At 39.9% G+C, this 23,380-nt stretch overlaps 1 protein-coding gene across 8 annotated transcripts in view; it reads right to left on the bottom strand.

Moving 5' to 3' along the window:
- OXR1 (oxidation resistance 1) overlaps window positions 1-23,380 on the bottom strand; it is a 543,094-nt gene that overhangs the window by 279,120 nt on the left and 240,594 nt on the right. The gene's annotated exons all lie outside the window — the stretch shown is intronic.

The following is a 23,380-nucleotide window of genomic DNA, read 5'->3' as shown; positions in this document are numbered from 1 at the left end:
GCTTCTACACTTGGCTTACATGTGGCCTTCTCTTGGACACTTTCTATGACACAGACCTTGGTGGCCTGACACCATTCTGCATGGGAGGTTATTCATAATGAGCTCTCAACAAGTCTTTATTAAATTGAATTTATCAGAGAAAAATCTTTGTTAAAGGAATAGAATATGCCAATTATTAAAAGATTCTTTAATGAAAGCAGTGCTTATTCAAATTTAGTCATTTAATTATCACCTGTAGCATATCTGCTATATTTCAGTTCAGTTCAGTTCAGTTGCTCAGTCAAATCTGACTCTACGACCCATGGACTGCAGCACGCCAGGCTTCCCTGTTCATCACCAACACTCAGAGCTTACTCAGATTCATGTCCATGGAGTCGGCGATGCCATCCAACCATCTCATCCTCTGTTGCCCCCTTCTCCTCTTGTCCTCAATCTTTCCCAGCATCGGGGTCTTTTCAAATGAGTTAGTTCTTCGCATCAGACAGCAAAGTATTGGAGTTTCAGCTTCAGCATCAGTCCTTCCAACAAAAATTCAGGACTGATTTCCTTTAGGATGGACTGGTTTACATACTACCTATGTGATCTACTTAATATTCATGAAAATTGACCTGCTTTATGAAAATTGCCAACAAGTATATTAACAAGTGCTAGACAGCACTAGTCATGAGACATATAAATTAAGATCACTTCACACTCAAAACAGAACCACCAGACTGGCTAAAATGTCAAAGACGTGACATGAAGTGTAGTGATAAGGAGCAATTGGAATTCCGGGACATTGACAGTGGAGACCACTCTGGGCAAATTCCTGCCACAATCTTAGCTGAAGGCATGCATCTTTTGCGTCACGCATTATATTCTTAATATTTATGCTACACAAATATAGACATATTCACCAAAAGGCCAATCAGGAATATTCATAGAAGCACTATTTATGAATACATAAATATCAAAAACAGCCCAAATGCCTACCAATAGTAGAAATGGGTAAATGGGTTGTGATAATACTTATAAAATGGAATTTTATACAGCTCCTGAAATGAAAGAACTACACCTGCTTGTAATGACACGGATGGGTCTCATAAAAATAACGTGAGCAAAAGGAGGCAGACAGAGAAAGGCTCATGCTACGGAATTCAGTTTATATGAAGTTCAGATAGAACTATCAAACTCTCTCTGCTATTAAAAGTGTGGATAGTGGGGAGTTATTACATTCACGGGCTTTTCAAGTGGTGCAGTGTGAAAGAATCCACCAGCGAATGCAGGAGGTACAAGAGACACAGGTTTGATCTCTGGATTGGGAAGATCCCCTGGAGAAGGAAACGGCAACCCAGTCCAGTATTCTTGCCTGGAAAATCCCATGGACAGGAGAGCCTGGCCATGGGGTTGCAAAGAGTTGGACATGACTGAGCAACGGAGCACACACACATTACACGGACAGAGACAGGAATGGCTTTCTGGGACTCTGGGACTGTTCTGTTTCCTGATCTGGGTTCTGGGTACCAGGATGTGTTTACTTTGTGAAAATCTCATCATCTACGGTTTCTGCATCTTTTCTGAGTATACAGTACACTCCAATAGAGCTTCCATTGGAAATTGGCTAAATTTTTAACTTATTCATTTAAAATTAAGATTATATATAGTTACTGAATAGCTGCTTGCCCCAAAGCAGCAAGTAAAAAGAAACAGAATGAAAGTCTTGCCTCTAGCCTCCCAAAGAGGGCCAGAGTAGAGTGAATCTAAAGAAGAACCCTTTCCTCACTGGGTTGGCTGGACCTCGTCCCCCTGCTTTCCGTGAACTGAAAGGGGCTATTCATTCATTCCTTGAAAGGCTACTTTGCATCAGCTGATATTTAGGGGACCAGGAACACACAGCGAACACAAAGAGGCAAAATATCTGCCATCGTGGAATCCTCATTCTCATGGAGGAAGACAAGTAATAAGTAACAAAACAAACCGATATATAACAAATCAGGTGGTGAGAAATGCTGTGATTAAAACAGAGTAAAAGGGATAGCCAACAAAAGTGGCCAAGCATATTGTTACATAAAGGAGAGCCAATGGAGGGCTCTCGGACCATCAGACTTCTGAGAAGAGACATGAAGGGAGAAGCTGTGAGAAATTTGGGGAGAAGTATTTCAGCAAATGGGGAACTTGTTTTTCTGCATTAGAGGAACAAAGTGACTGCAGGAGAGAAGCAGGAGATGAGGTCAACAAGATGGGGTCAACAAGATGCCCTCCATCAACAAGATGGGGTGCAGGAGAAAGAGGACAGATTATATAGAGTTTCAAGGTCATTTAAGAATGAGGCCAGGAGAGGGTCTGATCCAAGGAGGCAGGTCATGATGACTGTATATTAAAACACTTTGTTTGCTTTGCTGAAATCAGGTTGAAGGCTGTATCTCCAAGTTAAGCAAGCTGCATGCAATGACCTTCAAGGAGTCAATACCAAAAATCACTTAGAGTACCACATACTTGAGCAAACAGGGGTTTACTTTGCACAGGATTATGTACTTATTAATGCCATGGTCCTCCAACATCATCATTCTTGTCCGAGTCTGAAGTTTATGCACTGTAGCTGAAAGTTACAGTAGTGCTGTGAGCAGCATTAGATTAATACGTTAAGAAACAAGGTGAAGGTCATCGAGGCAACAACTTGGATTTGTTCCAACATGGTTTTCCAGAGAAGCACAGTTAGGCATACAAAGATGTAGACTACACTACAAATATATTAAACCCTAAAAACTCTAAGAAATCACCAATATTTGACCATTTTCACCTACAGAAATGTTAATTTTCTATAGTGCCTTTTACAAACTGTTTTAAGATCAAACGAGTTTCAGCATAAAGCAAGTTTTTTTTTTGGGGGGGGTAGGGTGGGGAGAGGCGGTACGAAGGAGTAGGAATTGAAAGGAAAGGTGCTACATTTTACTGAAAGAAATCCAACTGCTCTCTGCCTGTGTGCATGCTCTGTCACTCAGCTGTTTCCGATTCTTTGCAACCCCATGGACTGTAGCCCGCCAGACTCCTCTGTCCATGGAATTTTCAAGGCAAGAATACTGGAACGGGTTGTCATTTCCTTCTCTAGGGGATCTTCCCAACACAGGTATCAAACCCACGTCTCCTGCATTAGCAGGCAGATTCTTTACCACTGAGTCACCCGGGAAGCCCAACTGCTCTTTAGTTCTCAGGAAAGATTCTTTTCAAAATGTAAATGTGACAAGTTTTATCTTCAGTCCACAGAGCAAACTATTTTATCACCAGAAACTGCTTACATTTTATGCTGGCCTGTTTTAGAACTGATCAGAGTTGCTAAATTTATGTCTCACACTGGAGGACATCAGCAATGAATCTTAAATATTTGATAAAGGGCTTGATACTTAATTAATGAAACTCTCCATCACTTCAAATACCTAAGTACTCTACAACTCCTTTTATAGCCCCTGGAATAAGCAAAAGACAAAGGCAAGCAGTCTATATTTTCTGTATTTTCCCTCTTCTTTCTGCTCTTTCCCACCAGACACTCGTCCCAATCAAAACTTGAAGGTGACATGTTTCCACTGTTGTCGCTGGAGTCTGGAATGCTGCTAGCACATTTGTGGGCTTGCTTAAGGAAAGGCTTCTATTTGCATGATCTTAGAAAGGAGAACTGTGTGGGTAACCGAATTACTCCTTTAAGGATCCTAAAAATGACTACTGTGGTTGACAAGGAAACCTGCTAAATGCTACCTTCAATTTCCATATTTCATGAAAGGGGAAGTCTTTGTAAATTTTTAACAATGTTCTTAATTAAACTAGTTAAACAAATGTAAATATAGCATAATGGCCTACTTAGGTGTATGGGAGTAATAAATGAAACACTACAACTAGAGACAAAAAGATCTCTCAATAGATACCAAGAGGATCTTTGTTTAATGAGCCTTGCATTACCAAAGGAAAAATAACTGTCGACTTCTTAGAAGGGGGAAAGGAACTGAATAAAAAGAGGCGTTTCCCCCTTGGTAGGGCTTCAATGGGCAGACCCCCTTGTGTTTCATCATCTTTGCCTTTTCTTGTTCCTATGTTCTTGTGAACAAACAAGGATTATTCCTACTCCTCCAAACATGTATTCCAATGCCTTCTTTCATCGTGGTAACAAAGTGACTGAGTGAAGTCACTCATTTGTGTCCGACTCTTTGTGACCTCATGGACTGTAGCCTACCATTCTCCTCTGTTCATAGGATTTTCCAGGCAAAAGTACTGGAGTGGGTTGACATTTCCTTTTCCAGAGGATCTTCCCAACCCAGGGATCAAACCCAGGTCTCCCGCACTGTAGGCAGATGCTTTACCGTCTGAGCCAGCAGGCAAATCCTTATGGTAACAAGGTTGGACATTTTTCTGAGACTCAGTTTCTTCATCTATAAAATGGGGCGGGTATACCTGTGGCAGATTCATTTCAATATTTGGCAAAACTAATACAATATTGTAAAGTTTAAAAATAAAATAAAAGTTAAAAAAAAAAAAAACAGAACCAGAAAGGTTCTGAGGACTAAGTAAATATCCTATGGACAGTACCTAGCATAGCACCTGCATGGAATGCAAGTTCCAATATCTTTAAGGGGATATAATTTTGTTCAAACTTCTATGGATGCTGAGGAAATGATATCAGCTTCTGCACAATTTTTAAAAACTTTTTATTTTATACTGGAGTATAGCCATACATATACAGGTATCCATAGCTCTGTTGGTAAAGAATCTTCTTGCAGTGCAGGAGACCCGGGTTCAATCCCTGGGTCAGGAAGATCCCCTGGAAGAGGAAATGGCAACCACTCCAGTATTCCTGCCTGGAAAATCCCGCAGACAGAAGAGCCTGGCAGGCTACAGTCCATGGGATCACGAAGAGTCAGACATTATTGAACACACACGCAGAAGGAAGGAACTTATGTTGACTTTAATAGAAACATAAGAAATCTTTCACTCATTTCAAGATAATGGAATAGAATTCATGAATATTTTGGCTAAGGGCTTAATGGACATCCTGGAGCCCAGAGCTTGTGCCAAAAGTGAGTGAATGGCTTTAAGCTGCTCATCACACAGGACTTCTCCCCAAGATGTGGGTCAATCCTCTATTTCAACAGCTTTCACCAAGGAGAAGCTTGCTCTAAGCTTCTTCATATCTGGCCCTTATTACCCTGGTTTATTACCTGTCGTACTCTTCTGGTCTTACCTTTCCTTTCCATCTCACACTGAGGGATCTGCACCTTCCCATCATCTCCACTCTTCCATCATCTTCCCTTTAAGTCATAACCAAGCAGTACTTTTCATCTTTCTTTGTCTGTTATGCTTTTCATCTTTTAATAATTTTGTTAACTTGGTTGAATACTGCATGATAGAACTCTACCTTAAGCCTGAACTAAACTCTGGTATGATTTATGTATGTAAGAAAAAATATTTTCATTTAACTTGGGTTCTTAACTGGAATTACTTCTCTCCCATCAAGTGGAATTTAAATTGTACCTTCATGATAATTAATCGGATATGTTCCTGAGCTCTGTAGCTATCTGAGAAAAAAATTAACCTCATATTATCATTTATTATATAGTATTAGGATGCCCATAGCAATAATAGAAACCATTGGGAAAACCTACTATAGTATAATGGGAATATTCCCTAGGTCATAAGAAAAGTTTGGTTGGGAGGCTAAAACTTAGGGAAGCTGGAATCCAATCAGGATATTTGGACTAAAAAGCCACACTTTAGAATTAGGAGATGGAGAAAAATTTCAGCTCTAACATTCACCAGCCATGTAACTTTGGACAAGAACTTTGACTGGGTCTCTATTTTCTTACTCCTAATGGTGGTGTTCACACTATATGCCTACTTGACCCACGAGAGTTATTGTGAACAGAAAATGTGTTAATGTTAATGAAAGCACATTGTAAAACTCCACAGAACTCTGTAGTACACAGCAGTAGCTATACAAAATCACTCTTTTCCCAATTCACTTGGTCTATACTTAAGCAAACGTACATGTACACACACATACATGGATACATGTGAATGGCTGTGCCCAAAGACTCAAGGCTTGTAGTCCTTTCCAGTCATTTCCAACAAGACGACCATCTGTCATTTGCACAACTCATTACTGTTAGCAAAGCTGTCTCCTTGCTTCCTAAAAGAGCTAATGCAAGGATATTTTTTGAAGTAGTAAAGCTGCTGAGAATGCAGATTTTCCAAGTTGGATACTGTGTACTGCAAAAATGTCAAGTCACTGAAAAAGAGCCTTTGAGAGCAAATGCCTGAAGAATTTTCACACTGCAAAATTAAGGGCTTTTGTTACCCCTTGTACAGTTTGACTAAAAATCAGCAGCTAAGAACAAACCACAAAACCAGCAAAAAACAAGCAGATTCAGAAATCCAACAAGAAGAAATGACAGATTGGAAACCTATGCATTAAAACAAGAAAACAATCCCTTGGGGTATAGAGTATGCCAATTACAGCCTGCTCTGTTACAGCTGTAGCCAAACTATTTTTGTGCCCCTACAAACAAGGATTAAGACATAAAATATCATTAACACGGGATCACGAATTACACAATGTTCTTTTACAATTCAAAACCAATGCAAAAGTTTCAACAGAAGTACCCTTCAGGAGTGCAGATTGGCATTGGAACCATTAATGGGACAGCAAAACCAGATACCTTGCTATAATAAGATGTTTCTAGCCCTGTATTCATTCTAAGAGGTTGATGCTGTCCTATCTTGGAGATTGAGAGAACAAAAAATTCAAGAATTGAGTCAAAGGTACAAAGATATGTAGAAATGGTTTGCTAGAAATTCTCTTATTAGATGCAACTGAATTCAAATCTGTGAAGAGCAAGGCCAGCTGTATACAATATCAACCAAATAGAAGCATACATGAATCCATTGCTATGATAACCTAAATTTATAACAAAAATAATAGAAATTAAATCCAAAACCAATCTGCCTCTACAGAGTTCAATAAACCCTAAAGTAAATGGTTAGCCTTTCTTATTGACCCTTCATGAAAAAGACATCCAAATCCTCGAAGTCTGCCAGGTGGTTTATTTATATCTTCATGCTTATACCAGCCCAGAGAAAAGAGGCTGGAGAGAAGCATTTTTCATCAGGATGCTTACCACCAGATCAACTGAATTCCTACATTCAGAGAAATTCCGTCTGTTCACCATTTCACTCCTAGGACTTAGCACGCGTTCATGGGTGCTTAGTCACTCCAGTCGTGTCCGACTCTGCGACCCCGTGGACTGCAGCCTGCCAGGCTCCTCTACCCATGGGATTCTCCAGGTAAGAATACTGGAGTGCATTGCCAAGCCTTCCTCCAGGGGATCTTTTCAACCCAAGGATCAAACCCAAGTCTCTTAATATCTCCTGCCTTGGCAGGCAGGCTCTTTACTGCTAGCACCTGGGAAGCCCAGGACTTAGCATAATTCTTGGCATATAGAAAGCACGTCATAAATAAACTGTTAAATGAATGAGTGGTTTCATGATGGGAAAAAGCCACAAGAGATAATACAAAAATGCAAGCAACTTCAGGTATAAAGTCTATGAAAATAAGCTAAAAAAGTAACTAATTTTGGACAGTTTGGGGGCAGATGTAATAATCAATTTAGTACATCCCCACTCAATCATGGTAGCTTCAAAGCTTAGACAAAGGAAATTATTCCACCTCCATTATCAGCAGTATAATAAATTGGAACATTTCTTTTTTCACTAAATTTAGCCTTGTAATTTCTAAAAATACACTATGCAGTCTTGATAAATTGACATCCCTATGCAAAAATTTCAGTGGTGGCATGAAGAAGTGAAAAGATCAAGGACTCTGTAATCAAAAATTTGAGTTCAAGTTCAGGATCTACTGATTTTAAGTAATCTAATATTAAATACTTTTCTTGATTTGAAGTTCTACTTTATATTTTTGATCATTCATTAAGAATTTGCATATTATCTTTCTACTGCTGCTGCTGCTAAGTCATTTCAGTCGTGTCCGACTCTTTGCGACCCTATAGACGGCAGCCCACCAGGCTCACCCATCCCTGGGATTCTCAGGCAAGAACACTGGAGTGGGTTGCCATTTCCTTCTCCAATGCATGAAAGTGAAAAGTGAAAGTGAAGTCACTCAGTCGTGTCCAACTCTTCACGACCCCATGGACTGCAGCCTACCAGGCTCCTCTGTCCATGGGATTTTCCAGGCAAGAGTAGTGGAGTGGGGTACCATTGCCTTCTCCTATCTTTCTACTACACAGTTTCAAAAAATTAAGTCAACAGTATTAATAGTAAAATTTTTATGAGCTTCCCCTTCCGTGTACTTTCCAATTATACCACTATATTGCAAGCATTCACTTTGAAATTACACAAATTTCCAATTTATTTCAGTTTTTGCCTTGGAACTTCAAAGCCTTTCAACTGGAAAATCCTGGAAGTAGAAACACATTATGCAAATCCAAAGATTAGGGCTTGAAGGATTTGGAAGTCAAATTCTTATAAATGTTGAACAGTCTTCTGTAATAATCCACAGAGACAGAATTTAATTTTATTACCTTTGATGAAATGATTTGTAATATGCTATTGCCACATCGAGTGCATTCTGTTTATTCATCTTAGGAAGAAGGAATCAGAATAAATAAGCACTATTTTAAGACTTCAGGCATCTATCCAACATTGCCGATTAAAGGAATCTATTTTTAACAGGATCTCCTATCACAAACTATCTGTATAATGCATATAGACTAGCTGATTAAAATGTAGTTTTGCCTATGCACAACATAAGGCAACTCCAAACTTAAATCAAGATAGATTCTGTAGGTAACAATGATCTGGGCCAAAACCCAACAGTTTGCAGTTAAAATGCCAAGGTAGAACAACAGTCTCCTGTGTTAATTTCCCAAAACGAATACATGATAAACAGAAAAAGAAGTTATAAAAATATAGGTCTCTTGTTTACATGTTAATTCAGAAGCTTGAGAAAAAAAATCACTCCACTTAATTCATTGTTTCTTTACCTCTTTAAACCAACCTGTCCTGTTGATGAATATTAAAAAATCCTTAAGTCATTCTACATATTTTCAAATAAAAATGTTGCTTGGTGGGTTTTACATGTAAGATTGCATATTGATTTTATTCTTGTGTGAAAAGAATTTTTTAACATGCCCCCACGTAGATTCTAATTACCTAGCAAAATATAGTACACCATGTCCCCCTCAATTTGAGGATCACTGGGAAATCTGTTATAATTTTCTTCAATTCACATAATAGTGGTTTAACATACGATGGTTATGAAGTGTTTTCCCAACACAACAAAGTTGGATTTTAGACCTTCTTCAGATAAACATACCATAAATGTTTAGAATTAGATTAAATAAGTCACTGGTGTCCTTCCCAGTAACAACTCTATAAACCTACATTTACCTTTCCCCACAATTTAAAAACATTTTCCTATTATAGAAAAGGGTATGATCCTCCTCTTGTTAAAACTAATCTCTCCATGTGTTTTCTGAATCCAACTGCATCCTCTCTCCATAGCCAAGGTTTCAATGTACTAACCATTCTCTTCCTTCCTGTAAATCCTGAATCAACTGACCAATAAGGACTGGAGTCAGGGGCCCATCACAAGTGGGCAGCCTGGAGCATCAGGAGCCCTGGTGAGGCTACCCCACGTTCAGCGAACATCAAGAGGATGCCGTGGGCTTCATGTCCCAAAGACAGAAGGCAGAGGGGGTGGGGCCGGACCCCTGCAGTCCTTTCCATGGTCTGAGAAGTCACTCTTCTTTCTCAGGAGAGGCAGAGATACAGAGAGCCCAAGGTCTCTTCTAAATCCTTCAGAAAAGAAGGAAGTCTATTTTACACGCACAAGAAGTGATGCAGGCAAGGCAGACAAGATTCCTCGTACATCGCTTTCTCAACTGCACTCCTAGGTTATCTGCTTCCACCCTGGTCATGAATCTCCCACCAGCATTCAACCAGGTGCTAACATCTCCCATCACTTCAAGAAGTCCTTTTCTTCCTTAGGCTACCATCCCATTTCTGGATTTCCTTTCTCTTTATTCATCACTGCAATCCTCCCCAATAGTGCCTCACACCCAGAGCTCTCACAAAACAATTCATTGTGGTTTTCAGTTATTTCACACAGTCAAATGTTACTTTCTTTTGGTTTTCATCACTTTTAGCCTTAGAATGGCAGGATGTTTGGTGGATATGCAAAGCACAAAGGGTAAGGTTGTGGACTCTGGATGGAGTTAGGGGCCTGGGTATAAAACCTGGCTCTTTATTATGGGATCTACAGTGAAATTACTTAATCTCTCCACAGTTCATATGCATTTGTAAAATGAACTTAATAACTGTATTTGCCTTGAAGGATTATTAAAAGGATAACTAAAAAGCAGAGACATTACTTTGCCAAAAAAGGTCCATCTAGTCAAGGCTATGGTTTTTCCAGTAGTCATGTATGGATGTGAGAGTTGGACTATAAAGAAAGCTGAGCACTGAGGACATGATGCTTTTGAACTGTGGTGTTGGAGAAGACTCTTGAGAGTCCCTTGGACTGCAAGGAGATCCAACCAGTTCATACTAAAGGAGATCAGTCCTGGGCGTTCCTTGAAAGGACTGATGTTGAAGCTGAAACTCCAATACTTTGGCCACCTGATGCGAAGAGCTGACTCATTTGAAAAGACCCTGATGCTGGGAAAGATTGAGGGCAGAAGGAGAAGGGGACAACAGAGGATGAAATGGTTGGATGGTATCACCGACTCAATGGACATGGGTTTGGGTGGACTCCGGGAGTTGGTGATGGACAGGGAGGCCTGGTGTTTTGCGGTTCATGGGGTCGCAAAGAGTCAGACACGACTGAGTGACTGAACTGAATTTCATCCATATAAATATTCAATGTGATCTGTACTAGTACATCTAAGTATTCAACTTTTTTTTTAATAGTCCCTTTACATTGAAACATTTTAGCTTAGAGCCCCTGACACACAACACTTCTAAAATTCCTTTTTTCCATCATTACTTAAAAAGTTCCTTTTTTCCCCCCTCTCTTTCAACCTTAAGTTCTGGAATATCCAGGGGACTAAAAAGAACTGGGCCTCCCTCTGCTTTGCATTCACTATCTCCCTAAATATTCTCATCCATTCCCTTGGAAGAAAGATTTCTATGCTGGAAACTCCCATATTTATACCTCCAGCCCACACTTTCTCCAGAACAGCAAACTTAAATATATAACTAGCTACTTGGCATTATCCATTACCTGTGGCACTTCTTAAACTCACCATGTCCCTAAACACATTCTTGATCCCTAAATTCACCCCGATCTCCCTTTCTCTCTTCTTCCATCAGCACATGGCATCAACACCTTCAGTTATTCAAGCCCGAAAACTGGAAGTTATATTTGTTTCCTTCCTTTTCAACAGTCATCTCTAATTCTAATTCATCAACAAATTTTCTGTATTCTGCCTTCAAATTACACGTTAAGTCTCCCTACTTCTCTCCATCTTCACTACCACCTCCATGGTCATCAGCCCTCTGGGTTACTGCCACAGCATCCATGTTGGTTCCTCTGTTAGACTTTCCTCTCTTCCCACCTATTCTTACAGCAGCCAAAACAAGCATGTTAGGCCTAAAGGAGACAAGCTATTTTCTTGCTTTAAAGCACTGAATGGCTCCCCACTATGATCTGATGCATTTCTAAACTTTTTTCCATGGTCAATTAGGCCCTGCATGTCTCCATATTGTAATTCATCTAGGGCTATTCTTCCTGCTCCTGTTCTGGTCTCACTGGTGTCCTTCAAGGTTCTTGAACACATCAAGCTCTTTCCGGCCTCAGGACCTTTGCACATGCTCCCCCTGCCCCTGACTGACTGAAATGCAGTTTGAATTGTTGGTTGCTTCTCATTTTTTAAGTCTCCTCAGAAAAACCATCCCACATGATTCTAAATAGGCTGTCTCTTTTCTCCTGCCTTCCAGCCCCACTGAAGCTGCTCTCTGGTGTTCTGCCCACCTGCTCCTCATGGTATTTATCACCAAGTCTAATGATACACTTGTTCATGTGTCCATTCCTCCATTTTGTCTCTCTCACTTCACAGTTCACTCGGGTGGCCCTGGAAGCACATGTCCTTTATCCACCTACCATGTGCCTTGCACGGTAAGTGCACACCAAAAATATTTACTATACAAATAAATGAACTGGTGAATAAATGAATATATTATCCTTCTGCACAGACTCCAGACGTGAATTTACTCAGAAGACTTATAGGGCATGAGGTTACATTCACTCTCTCCAACTTCTTTCCTTTTCAGTTTGTCTCAGTCACAGTGTCCCAAATCTTTCTTAAGAAATTACAGTCACATCTCTTTGGTTACAAAACCACAATATTCATAGCAGTTATGTGAAAGGAGAGCTGTCTCCTGATCTATGAGCTGGGCTAATTTTGAAAGCTGAAAATTATGGTTGAATGCATCATCTAAGAAACAGGCTTGAGCTAGAAGATCCATTTAAATGTGTTGATAAACTGGCATTGTGCTAATGGGCATTTCACTCCTGTATTTTCCGGGTCTCATATTTTTGCAGCTGGTAAATTACATTAGGAGAAAAATCAAATGGAGATTGAATGCAGAGAAGCAAAGTATTACATATTAATGAGCCAGAAAAAAAGGGCAGTATAAAAAAACATATTCATATATATGTTAATTTCTAATTACATTAAGGACTGATAGAAATCCCTACATAACTCTATTTAAAATAGTATATTCAGTCAATCATCTTAAAGAATAAGAAATAAAATCTGATGATGGCAAAAAGTAGCAATCTATATTTAATTATAGATTACAGAACCTTTAAAATCTGTAGGGAGACTGAGTTCAACCACATAATTTCACAGTGGCATTAATGGAACTAATATTTCTGGAACTCAGGCTGTATGTTAGGTAAATAGCCAATTATTGCCTTAAATTTGTCCACCATAAGCTACTTGAGGTCAGGAATTGCCTTATTCATATTTGGGCCACACTGCCCTGATGGGCACACAGCAGCCACCATTAAAATAAGGCTTGACTTCACCTAGGAATAAACTGAAGGACTGCTGCTGCTGCTGCTGCTAAGTCGCCTCAGTCGTGTCCAAGTCTGTGCGACCCCATAGACAGCAGCCCACCAGGCTCCCCCGTCCCTGGGATTCTCCAGGCAAGAACACCGGAGTGGGTTGCCATTTCCTTCTCCAATGCATGAAAGTGAACAGTGAAAGGGAAGTCACTCAGTCGTGTCCGACTCTTTGCGACCCCATGGACTGCAGCCTACCAGGGGACTAGGTACATACAAATGCCCCAGGAAAGACTGCCTTTGTGTCTTCTTATGAACCCTTAGTTGCTTTCTATCACAAACCAGGTAATGGCAGTACAGTACTCTTCTGGGCTTCTTTTCAGACCAAATTCTCAACTAGATTCTGCCATAACTGGGAATAAACCTGACTTAACACACTTAAGGAGAAGGCGATGGCACCCCACTCCAGTACTCTTGCCTGGAAAATCCCATGGACGGAGGAGCCTGGTAGGCTGCAGTCCATGGGGTCGCTAAGAGTCGGACACGACTGAGCGACTTCACTTTCACTTTTCACTTTCATGCATTGGAGAAGGAAATGGCAACCCACTCCAGTGTTCTTGCCTGGAGAATCCCAGGGACGGCAGAGCCTGGTGGGCTTCTGTCTTTGGGGTCACACAGAGTTGGATATGACTGAAGCGACTTAGCAGCAGCAGCAGCAACACACTTAACCTGAACCTCATCATACTCATCTGTACCATGCTGGATATTACCCCTGTGATATTTGCCTAACATGTTTATATGTCTTTGTGTTCCCCAACATCTGCTGATTCCCATCTATGTTCAAGGCACAGTAGTAGATTTCAGGGATCTTACTTGCCAGCATCAATACGCTGCATTTTGTTAGGCATTTAAAGCCAACGTTTTATCTTATCAGCTGAGATATTTCATGGGTTCTTTGTAGTTCACTCTTTACTGGAGATCCCTCCTCTGCAGTTTCTTCTTTATGAGTGAATACAAATCGTCCCTCTGGGTCCTAACAGTTCCTATTCCAGGCTTCCATGTACACTATCATGTTATTTCTGCTGGGATTACGGCCCTCCCCCAGACAGCCCTCAGAGACAAGATCTAAGACTCTTTCAGGCCAGATCTCTGTCTCTGCTATGGCCACATCTTGCTGATAAGAAACAAACATTCCTTGCCCTGTAGATTTCAGCACATTCATGAGATGGCAGCTCTTTGTATCCCAGGGTCAGATTCTCCCTACTCTTCAAAATTCTCTTGGTTGAGTCAAAGTTGAACCCATTGTTTCCCCAAGTTCTCAGTGAAGCGCCCCATATAGATTTAAGGTGAGGTTGGGGGGTTGGATAGGACAAGATTCCCAGAACACTAGCAGCTCTGTCTAAAAACCCTGTTCTAATCTCCAAACAGTTATAATGATTGGTGGTGGGTGGTCAGCTGAGAGTCACAAAATCAGTCCTTGACCATCAGCTTATCAAATCTCAATTAGGTGATCTCATGTTTCATTTCAAAATGAGTAACAGGTGTCTTCTCAGATCCAGTTGAACTACAGATAATGTCTAATTTTAACTTCCTGCTACAGATGCAACACACCTTTATTAACCATTCTTAAGGTCATTGCTCTCTAAGAAAGGGTTGGAACCACCAAAGAAGGTAGTGATAGAATGGAACCATCCTTTAATTTCAGGAACATTTCTAGTTAAATATCATACACACACACACACACACACACACACATTTAAATTGATTTTTAGAAAATTCAGTGAAAGCTTAATGAGCCCAATGCACTACGCTAAGTACTAGGGATACAAGGATGAAAAAACAACCTGTTGCTTCCCTTCAGGACACAAAAGGGGATGGATTTATAAGACAAAATTATAGAAAACAACAAGAACTCTGGTTACAAGAGGGTAATCCCTCCTCCATTTTGGATTTACCTTTAAATTCTAATATTCATGTGAATTAATTTCACATGAAACAATGGAAACAGTGACAGACTTTATTTTCTTGAGCTCCAAAATCACTGCAGATGGTGACTGCAGCCATGAAATTAAAAGATGTTTGCTCCTGGGAAGAAAAGCTATGACCAACCTAGACAGCATACTAAAAAGTAGAGACATTACTTTGCCAACAAAGGTACGTCTAGGCAAAGCTATGGTTTTTCCAGTAGTCATGTATGGATGTAAGAGTTGAATTATAAAGAAAGCTGAGTGCCGAAGAATTGATACTTTTGAACTGTCAGACTCTTAAGAGTCTTTTGGACTGCAAGGAGATCCAACCAGTCAGTCCTAAAGGAAATCAGTCACTGGAAGGACTGATGCTGAAGCTGAAACTCCAATACTTTGGCCACCTGATGCAAAGAACCTACTCACTGGAAAAGACCCTGATGCTGGGAAAGACTGAAGGCAGGAGGAGAAGGGGATGACAGAGGATGAGATGGTTGGATGGCATCAGCAATGTGATGGACATGAGTTTGAGTAGGCTCCAGGAGTTGGTGATGGACAGGGAAGTCTGGCTTCCTGCAGTCCACGGGGTCACAAGGAGTCAGACACAACTGAGCAACTGAGCTGAACTGATTACCAACATATTACAAAACAGAAAATATGTTAGACCAAAATGGCAAAACTAATCTCATTTCAGAATAAAGAGCAGAACTCTTAACTGAACAAACTTATCTTTACAAGAAATGGAGGGTATCATCATCTATGTTCTGATTTTTCCTTGGAGAGGTAAAAATCAAGCAGGCATGGACTGCCCACAAGCACTTGAAAACCACTGGACTAGATCGTCTCAAATTCTACAGGCAATGAATTTCCTTTGCCAAGAACCCCTGTATTCAAACTGGTTCTACTCCTTCTTCTATGTTGTTATGCCCTACAGCAGGGGGACAGATTTTCCTACAATTTTCCAAGCCCTGAGTTCAGGGCCAGGTACGTAATTTGTGGTTCCCTGTGCAAAATGAAAACGCAAGGTTCCTCATTATAAAATGTATTAGGCGTTCAGGATAACAGCAGCAGAGCACACAGCCAAGTGCAGACAGGCCAAGGCCCTGGGCAGTTGCACGGGATGCACCTGCGTTAGGCTGCTCTGCCCGTGTTGTCTAACACAATCTCCTACACTGATTTCCCAAAGAAGAGCTTTAAAAATGACGCTTCAGCACCAAGCAATCATGTCTAAGGAAACACTTTTAGAATGACAGTACAGCTTGATGAAGTCTTTCTTACTGGTCAGTAAATCCTATCTTGAAGGTCAGAGCTCAACTCTAAAGTATTGCGGATTATGAATTTAAATAGTGTCTTAAGCTCCTGGCAGTTAAAATGTTCTCAGCTTAAGTTGATCTTTGTGTCTATAGGTCACATTGGAGCTTAAGAATAATAATATTCCACGTGTACACAATCTGATGAAAACCTCCTGGATGGCTCAAAATAATCTCCATGTGGAAAAAAGGACACTGAGCGGCTCCAGCTGCGGGATGGGAAACAGCTGTGGGAAGGATGCTATCCGGCCTTTTTGCGCTTGAAGCAGAAGGTGTTTGGAGGGATCACATATTTATTCTGCAGAGACAGGCAGCATTTCAGAGCAAGGATGATTGGAAGAGTCCTGAGAATGTTCTGGCTGACCCACCATGATTCCCCACCCCCCCTTTAGATTTCACTACAGCCTCTTACTGCCTCTGCTCTTTCTTCACATTCAGTCCATTTTCCACACAAAGAGCAAAGTGCTGTTTAAAAAAAACATAATTCAGATCAAGCCAGTCCTTCCAATAAAGCTTCTGAATAGATTTCAAACCACTTACCACAGCTTGCAGGACCCTTCACAACCTGGCCCCTGCCTGTTTCACTGGCCTTATCCCTATGCTCCTCTTCATTCTCTGTTGTGTTCACATGTTTTTCTGTTCCTGGAAATTCTATTAAGGCATTTGTATTATAAGCTCTCCCTGCTTGAAATGCACCTTCCCTAGAAATTCATATGTCTGGCTTCTTGTCATTCAGGTTTCAACTCAAAAGCCCCTTTTTACAGAAAGACCTTGATTGACCACCCATCCTGAAGTTGTCAGTTCTTTCCATCACCCGATTTTATCTGTATTTTCTTCAGACCATTTATCAGAGACATACTTTATTATGAGTCATCTGTGATTCCTAACCCCTTTATTAATGATGTGAGAACTGGAAGCTCACCTGCTTTGTTCACTGACAGATCTCTGATGCTTAGCACAAGATTTTAGATCGTAGAGCAGTGGTGTCACATACACAAATACTTCATTCTGCATTAACTAAGAAGGAAACACTACACACTTTGGTTTGAAAATGACAGTGTACCTGCAGAGACTTTTAACTAGAAGGAAATGTTATGTGCTTTCCATCATTTAAAACTGACAGCTTCTCTGCAGAGATTTTTACATATGCAGGAAAAAGACTGACATGTTAAATGTAGCACTTCCTGTATAGTACCTGCTGTGTTTTTCCTTGATGACTGTATTTTTTATTTTTAAAGAAATTCTTTGGTAATTTCTCAGGAGCTCGATTAAGTAGTCTACACACGATGACAATTTGCACTCCCAAAATCCATAGAGCACTACAGCCGGCAGCTAGACATTAATGTTCATTGATGATTCCTGGGTCATTGGTTTTGTCAGAATAAGGAAAGTAAAGTTCAGTGACTACACTTCTAACATTCATTTCTCACTTCACAGGCAACAAAAACGCGGCATTATTATTCAGATTAAGATTTAAAATTGCAAGTCATTGCTGAGACAGTGATGAGAAGGTCAGTTTTAGGGGAAGAACAATTCTTTTTCTACCACATATTCTCCTGTTTAACCTTGAGGGTATCATTGGAGTCAGAAGCCAAATATTGCTTTATCTCACTACATATATCAAACTAATTATACATTTCCTTTCTATACATCAGGAAATGTTGAATAAGATTATACTTGCTACTTAAGAATCAAGAAAGAAGAAGGAAAATTGTGAAACATGCTCATAATTCTTGTCATGCACTCAGTTGATTAAGGGCAGAGCAATTCTGGAGACAGTGATCAGTCCATAGTGTATTTTAATCTTTCCTACACAGTGGAAGCAAAATATTATACAGGTTTTGGAGAAACAACCCTCCAGGCATACAGAGTTGAATCTATTTTGTTACTTTATTGCTGACAACACAGAACAGAAAAAGCAAAATCATGCTACACAAAGGTTTGGGCCATCAAAGGTAAAGAAATTAAAATGAACATATTTCATATTAAATATGTAAGTTTTTTCCTTGACTTAGGATGACCCTTATGGACCAGACTTCAGTAGAGACAACTAAAACTAAGACTTTTCTTGAGAACAAGTATTAGCCCAAAGAAACAGTAGAAATTAACAAGCAGTTATTCTGGTAATTATATCCTGGGCAAAATTATTACATACTTTTACTTTATAATTATTATTACTTTTATATTATTATTACATACTTTTAATAATAATAATATTATTATTTCAGCTCAGTTCACTCAGTTGTGTCTGACTCTTTGTGACCCCATGAATCGTGGCACGCTACTTTTACTTTATTATTTCATACTTTTTATTTAAGTATTACATAAATACTAGATACTTTTAAAATATCTATTAACTCTTTAGCCAAAGAGGTAAAACCTGCATCAGCTGGTCTCTTGCCATAGAGGATGACGAGGTGCATGTGTGTGTGTGAGCACTCAACTGTCTCCGGCTATTTGTGATCCGTGGACTATAGCCTGCCAGACTTCTCTGTCCATGGAATTTTCCGGGCAAGAATACTGTAGAGTGTTGCCATTTGAACTAATGACAAATGAAACTGTCTTGGAAAAAATTCAACTCCAAGCATTTTTGAAAAACTTTTCCAAGTGACATATAATAATGAATCCCAAGTTGCATGTCTAATTTACATATACACCTTAAGATGCATGGAAATGGAATGGAAAACAGAGATGCAATCATGATTTAAGACAACAGTCAGAAAGTCTGACTCAATCTGCATTCCAATGCTTTATGTTGCGATTTAAAAGTTTCTGGATTTCATACAAAGATTTATTTGATTAACGCTAAAATATGTCAGCTGCAAACTGTCTCATGAAGTTTGTTAGTAAGCAAAAATTTTATTATTTCTGCAGATAGTGTATTTCCCCCCATACTTTAAAAATTATGTCTGAAATATTCTCTTGATTGATTGATTTATAAGACAGAGAGTATGTTGGGCTATGTTTAAAGGGATGGTCCACGTGTGGATTTATTATCTAGGCAGCAAATCTCAAAACCATATTTGAGAAAAATGTTTGCTAATAAATTTAAAATGTGATATTCATACACTTGCAAAATTTAATAAAAGTTGTATTTTATTATAACTTTATAAAATGGAATTCAGAGAAGACACTATATGCCAATTTTCAGGAGTCTCTGTAATAACTTTTGGTGGCTATTGCTTAAGGACAATTATTGGCTAATTTCTAGCAGGGAACTACAATGAGAAGACACAAGTCGTATGTACAAAAGTCAGAGATGAGTCAGGACATTTGAACTCAGTTAAAAGTATACTAACTAATCCTATAAATATGTTTTTCTGGGCAATACAATACATTTTTTCCTAAGGAAAAAACAGGGCCACAATGTGCACAGACATTAAAATGTATACATTTCAAACTGAGATGAAACATTCTCATCAACATAGGTTAAATCTCATTCTCTGACATTCAATAAAGATAACCGCCCCCCCTCAAAAAACTGTATTGTGACCATATAAATTCTTCTACAGAAACCTTTTCTCCTTGGGGGAGGGACTTAATCACCATCTGGTACATTACAATGCAACTGAAAAAATTAGGGATTACTAAATACAAATACTGCATTTTAATAGCAAATTTTGATCTTCATTGAATACACATTTATGGAGGCATAGTGGCTAAGATTCCAGTGATATTTCAAATGTCAAGAGTGTCAAGTAATAAAATCTTCACCAAATGAGCCAGGCTTTTTTTATAAGACTGTATTAGATCAACTTTTACTGTGATTACTTCCTCATCATTATATAGCAAATACCTCCTCTTTGAGATAAACACGGGGTAAGCCTAGAACATTGTAGAAAAATGCCCACTGAATGTAAGGTTTTATAACAGATGAAAAAGAATTACCTGTCACAAAGAAATGATTAAGTACCACTTACTCATTGCTCCATTGACTGAGTCCCAATATGAATTTAGAAAGATTACAGGTCTAAGATTTTCTAAGTCAATATGTCAATTTAATCAGTGCTGAAGTATCCAAGGAGTTGAGTTTACCATCATCAAAAGCATTTAAGTAATCACCCTTTTAAACACTCTGCATTAATGCAGTTTACACAGAAAACTGCTCTGGTGGATATGAAGCTTACTCTACAATCTCAGGTGTGTCAGAAATATCATTTTTCCTTAAATCCACTTAAATCTAACATCAAACACCCTACAGCAGGAAGTTCAATCTCAGTCACTCTTGTATATTCCTCCCTTGTCCAGAGTTGTGCCAAAAGCCCCAGGATCTTAAGCATTACCAAAATAAAGTAAGTGTCCCCTCCCCTGCCCGCCCCAATCACTGGTTTGTTACAGAATTTGTGGTCACGCTGGCTCACATTGGTCCACCCACTGTCCCAGATCACATGGCTGTGATTTTGCTTTTTCTGTGCTTGCCTCAAACATGGGAGTCATTGGAGTGGTGGTGCAAGTCTCCCCAGGGGTGTCAGTGGGTCATCCTCTCTGAGATCCCACTGTCTCTTGATAATGTGTTTGTCATCACTAGCTCCCTGGCTTTTAGGAGCTTCCTGTCCCCCAGCCATGGGGTAGAGCCTCGTGGTTAGTTCTGGCCAACTAGTGGTTAGTGGAAGTGATATGTGTCAATTTGGCCCCATGAATTGCCAGTGTGAGAGCCTCCATTTTTCTCTCTCCTCTGTCACAGTACTAGTAACGTTGCAGATGGCGGCTGTTCTGTCAATCAGGATCCCAGGTGAGCAGACATGGAGTAGAATGAGCCCATCCTAACCACCATGGAAATTAATCTTGATGGAAAACCAGAAACATGCTGTTTCATACTACTGAGGTTTGGGGCTAGTTTGCTGCTGCAGTATAATTTAGTCTGCTGCTGCTGCTGCTGCTAAGTCACTTCAGTCGTGTCCAACTCTGTGTGACCCCATAGACGGCAGCCCACCAGGCTCCCCCGTCCCTGGGATTCTCCAGGCAAGAACACTGGAGTGGGTTGCCATTGCCTTCTCCAATGCATGAAAGTGAAAAGTGAAAGTGAAGTCACTCAGTCGTGTCCGACCCTCAGAGACCCCATGGACTGCAGCCTTCCAGGCTCCTCCATCCATGGGATTTTCCAGGCAAGAGTACTGGAGTGGGGTGCCAGTGCTTCTTAACTTGGGCATGCATCAGAATCGCCTGGAAGGTTTGTAAAAACACAGACTGCTTGACCCTGTTCCCAGGGTTTCTACTCAGCAGGACCAGGTAAGACCTGAGAATTTCTGGTCCTAACATGTTCCCAGGTGATGCCGATGCTGCTGGTTCAGGAACAAGACACTGAGAACTGCTGATCTGGACTCTCCTGACTGATATGGGCTGCTGGGGAGTGATGCTCAGTCATTCCTGGGAACCCGAGGCCCACACCATAGACTTGGCAGAGAGAATGAATATATTAAATATCTTTATTTTCATTAACCTCTAAGTGAACATTTGCAATTTCCCTCTATTACAAATGTATGCAATAAAGTACAATAGCATTAGCAGTACCTGTAAGCTCATCATGAATAAAAAGTAGAGATATTTTTATATCACTTCATAACTAAGTATCCATGCTCAACACTATATCAAAATCAAGATAATTACCAGTTATGTTTCCAGAACTTACTGTTTTTGAAGTGAAAGTCACTCAGTCGTATCCGACTCTTTGTGACCCTATGGACTATACAGTCCATGGGATTTTCCAGGCCAAAATACTGAAGTGGGTAGCCTTTCCCTTCTCCAGGGGATCCTCCCAACCCAGCGATCGAACCCAGATCTCCCACATTGCAGTCAGAGCCTTTACCAGCTGAGCCTCCTGGGAAGCCCAATGCTTAATAAATAAATACATATTATTATGGATGCGTTAGTTGCTTAGTCATGTCCGACTCTTTGCGACCCCATGAATTGTAGCCCACCAGGCTCCTCTGTCCATGGAGTTCTCTAGTCACGAATACTGGAGTGGGTTGTTACTCCCTCCTCCAGGGGATCTTCCCTACCTAAGGATCAAAGTCAGGTCTCCCACACTGCAGGCAGATTCTTTACCATCTGAGCTACCAAGGAAGCCCATATATTACTATATCTCAATCTTAAAAAGTGTTTTGATAAGTGAATTTCAATATAATAGGCTTGGTTTATAATTCTCACCAAACTGCTGAAGGGGACCATGGAAAAATGAATAATACCTACAGCAACATCTCAGCTTAGACTGAACTCTTTTGTCTTGGGAAAAATTCTTTTTCCTTTAACTGCCCTCAAAAGAACTCTTCTTTCTTCTACTTTACACAGCATAATCTTTTCAAGTTTAAAATTCTAAAAAAGATGGAAAAGACTTTCAGCAACTTTTGCTTTTGCACTGCAAAATTCTCTATGATAGGGAAACTAGGGAGCTGGATAATAGTATGGAAATTGGGGGGAGGCTTCCAGGGGAATAAACCTTAAGATAAAATCTCTAATAATTATCCTATCACATTCTATCTAAATGAATTACCTTCCTCTCCTTCTCTTTCCATATTTATAAAAGTGTTTTTCTTCATTTAAAACTAGTGCAATTTCTTTCTCTTTTCTGAAACTTTCAATAGTTGCCTGATTTCAAGAAGTTTTAGTGTAGCTCTCCATAATACGAATTTAACATGTATTATTATATATTTACAACTTGAGCTTGATAATAGATTTATCCAAATGTTGCTCTGAGGATAATATAGACCATATCTATATATATTACCATTACCTGTATTCATTTAGTCACTTACAGAATCACAGATATTGAGTAATAGTGTGCAATGAAACTGGCTTTCTGCTGCAGCTTATCACTGTGAATAGCCACACATATCGGGCACTATTCTAGGCACCAGGAATAACGTGATGATCAAGGTAGACACGTTCTGTGTTCTCACAGAACTTTAATTCTATTGGGGAACATAAGTAATAAGTAAAATTGTTAAAGAAGAGGAAACACCCAAAAGTATTAGAAAATTGAAAGAGGAATGGGACACCACACAGTGCTTCTAGAACTTGAACGTGCATAAGATTTGCACATTTCCTGGACCAGCAGCACTGGT

Source organism: Bos grunniens, chromosome 14, assembly GCF_055505025.1.
Source record: "Bos grunniens cultivar Pamir isolate PY7600 chromosome 14, Bosgru_T2T1.0, whole genome shotgun sequence".
Classification (NCBI taxonomy): Eukaryota; Metazoa; Chordata; class Mammalia; order Artiodactyla; family Bovidae; genus Bos; species Bos grunniens.
This window is presented reverse-complemented; position numbering and strand designations above follow the sequence as displayed.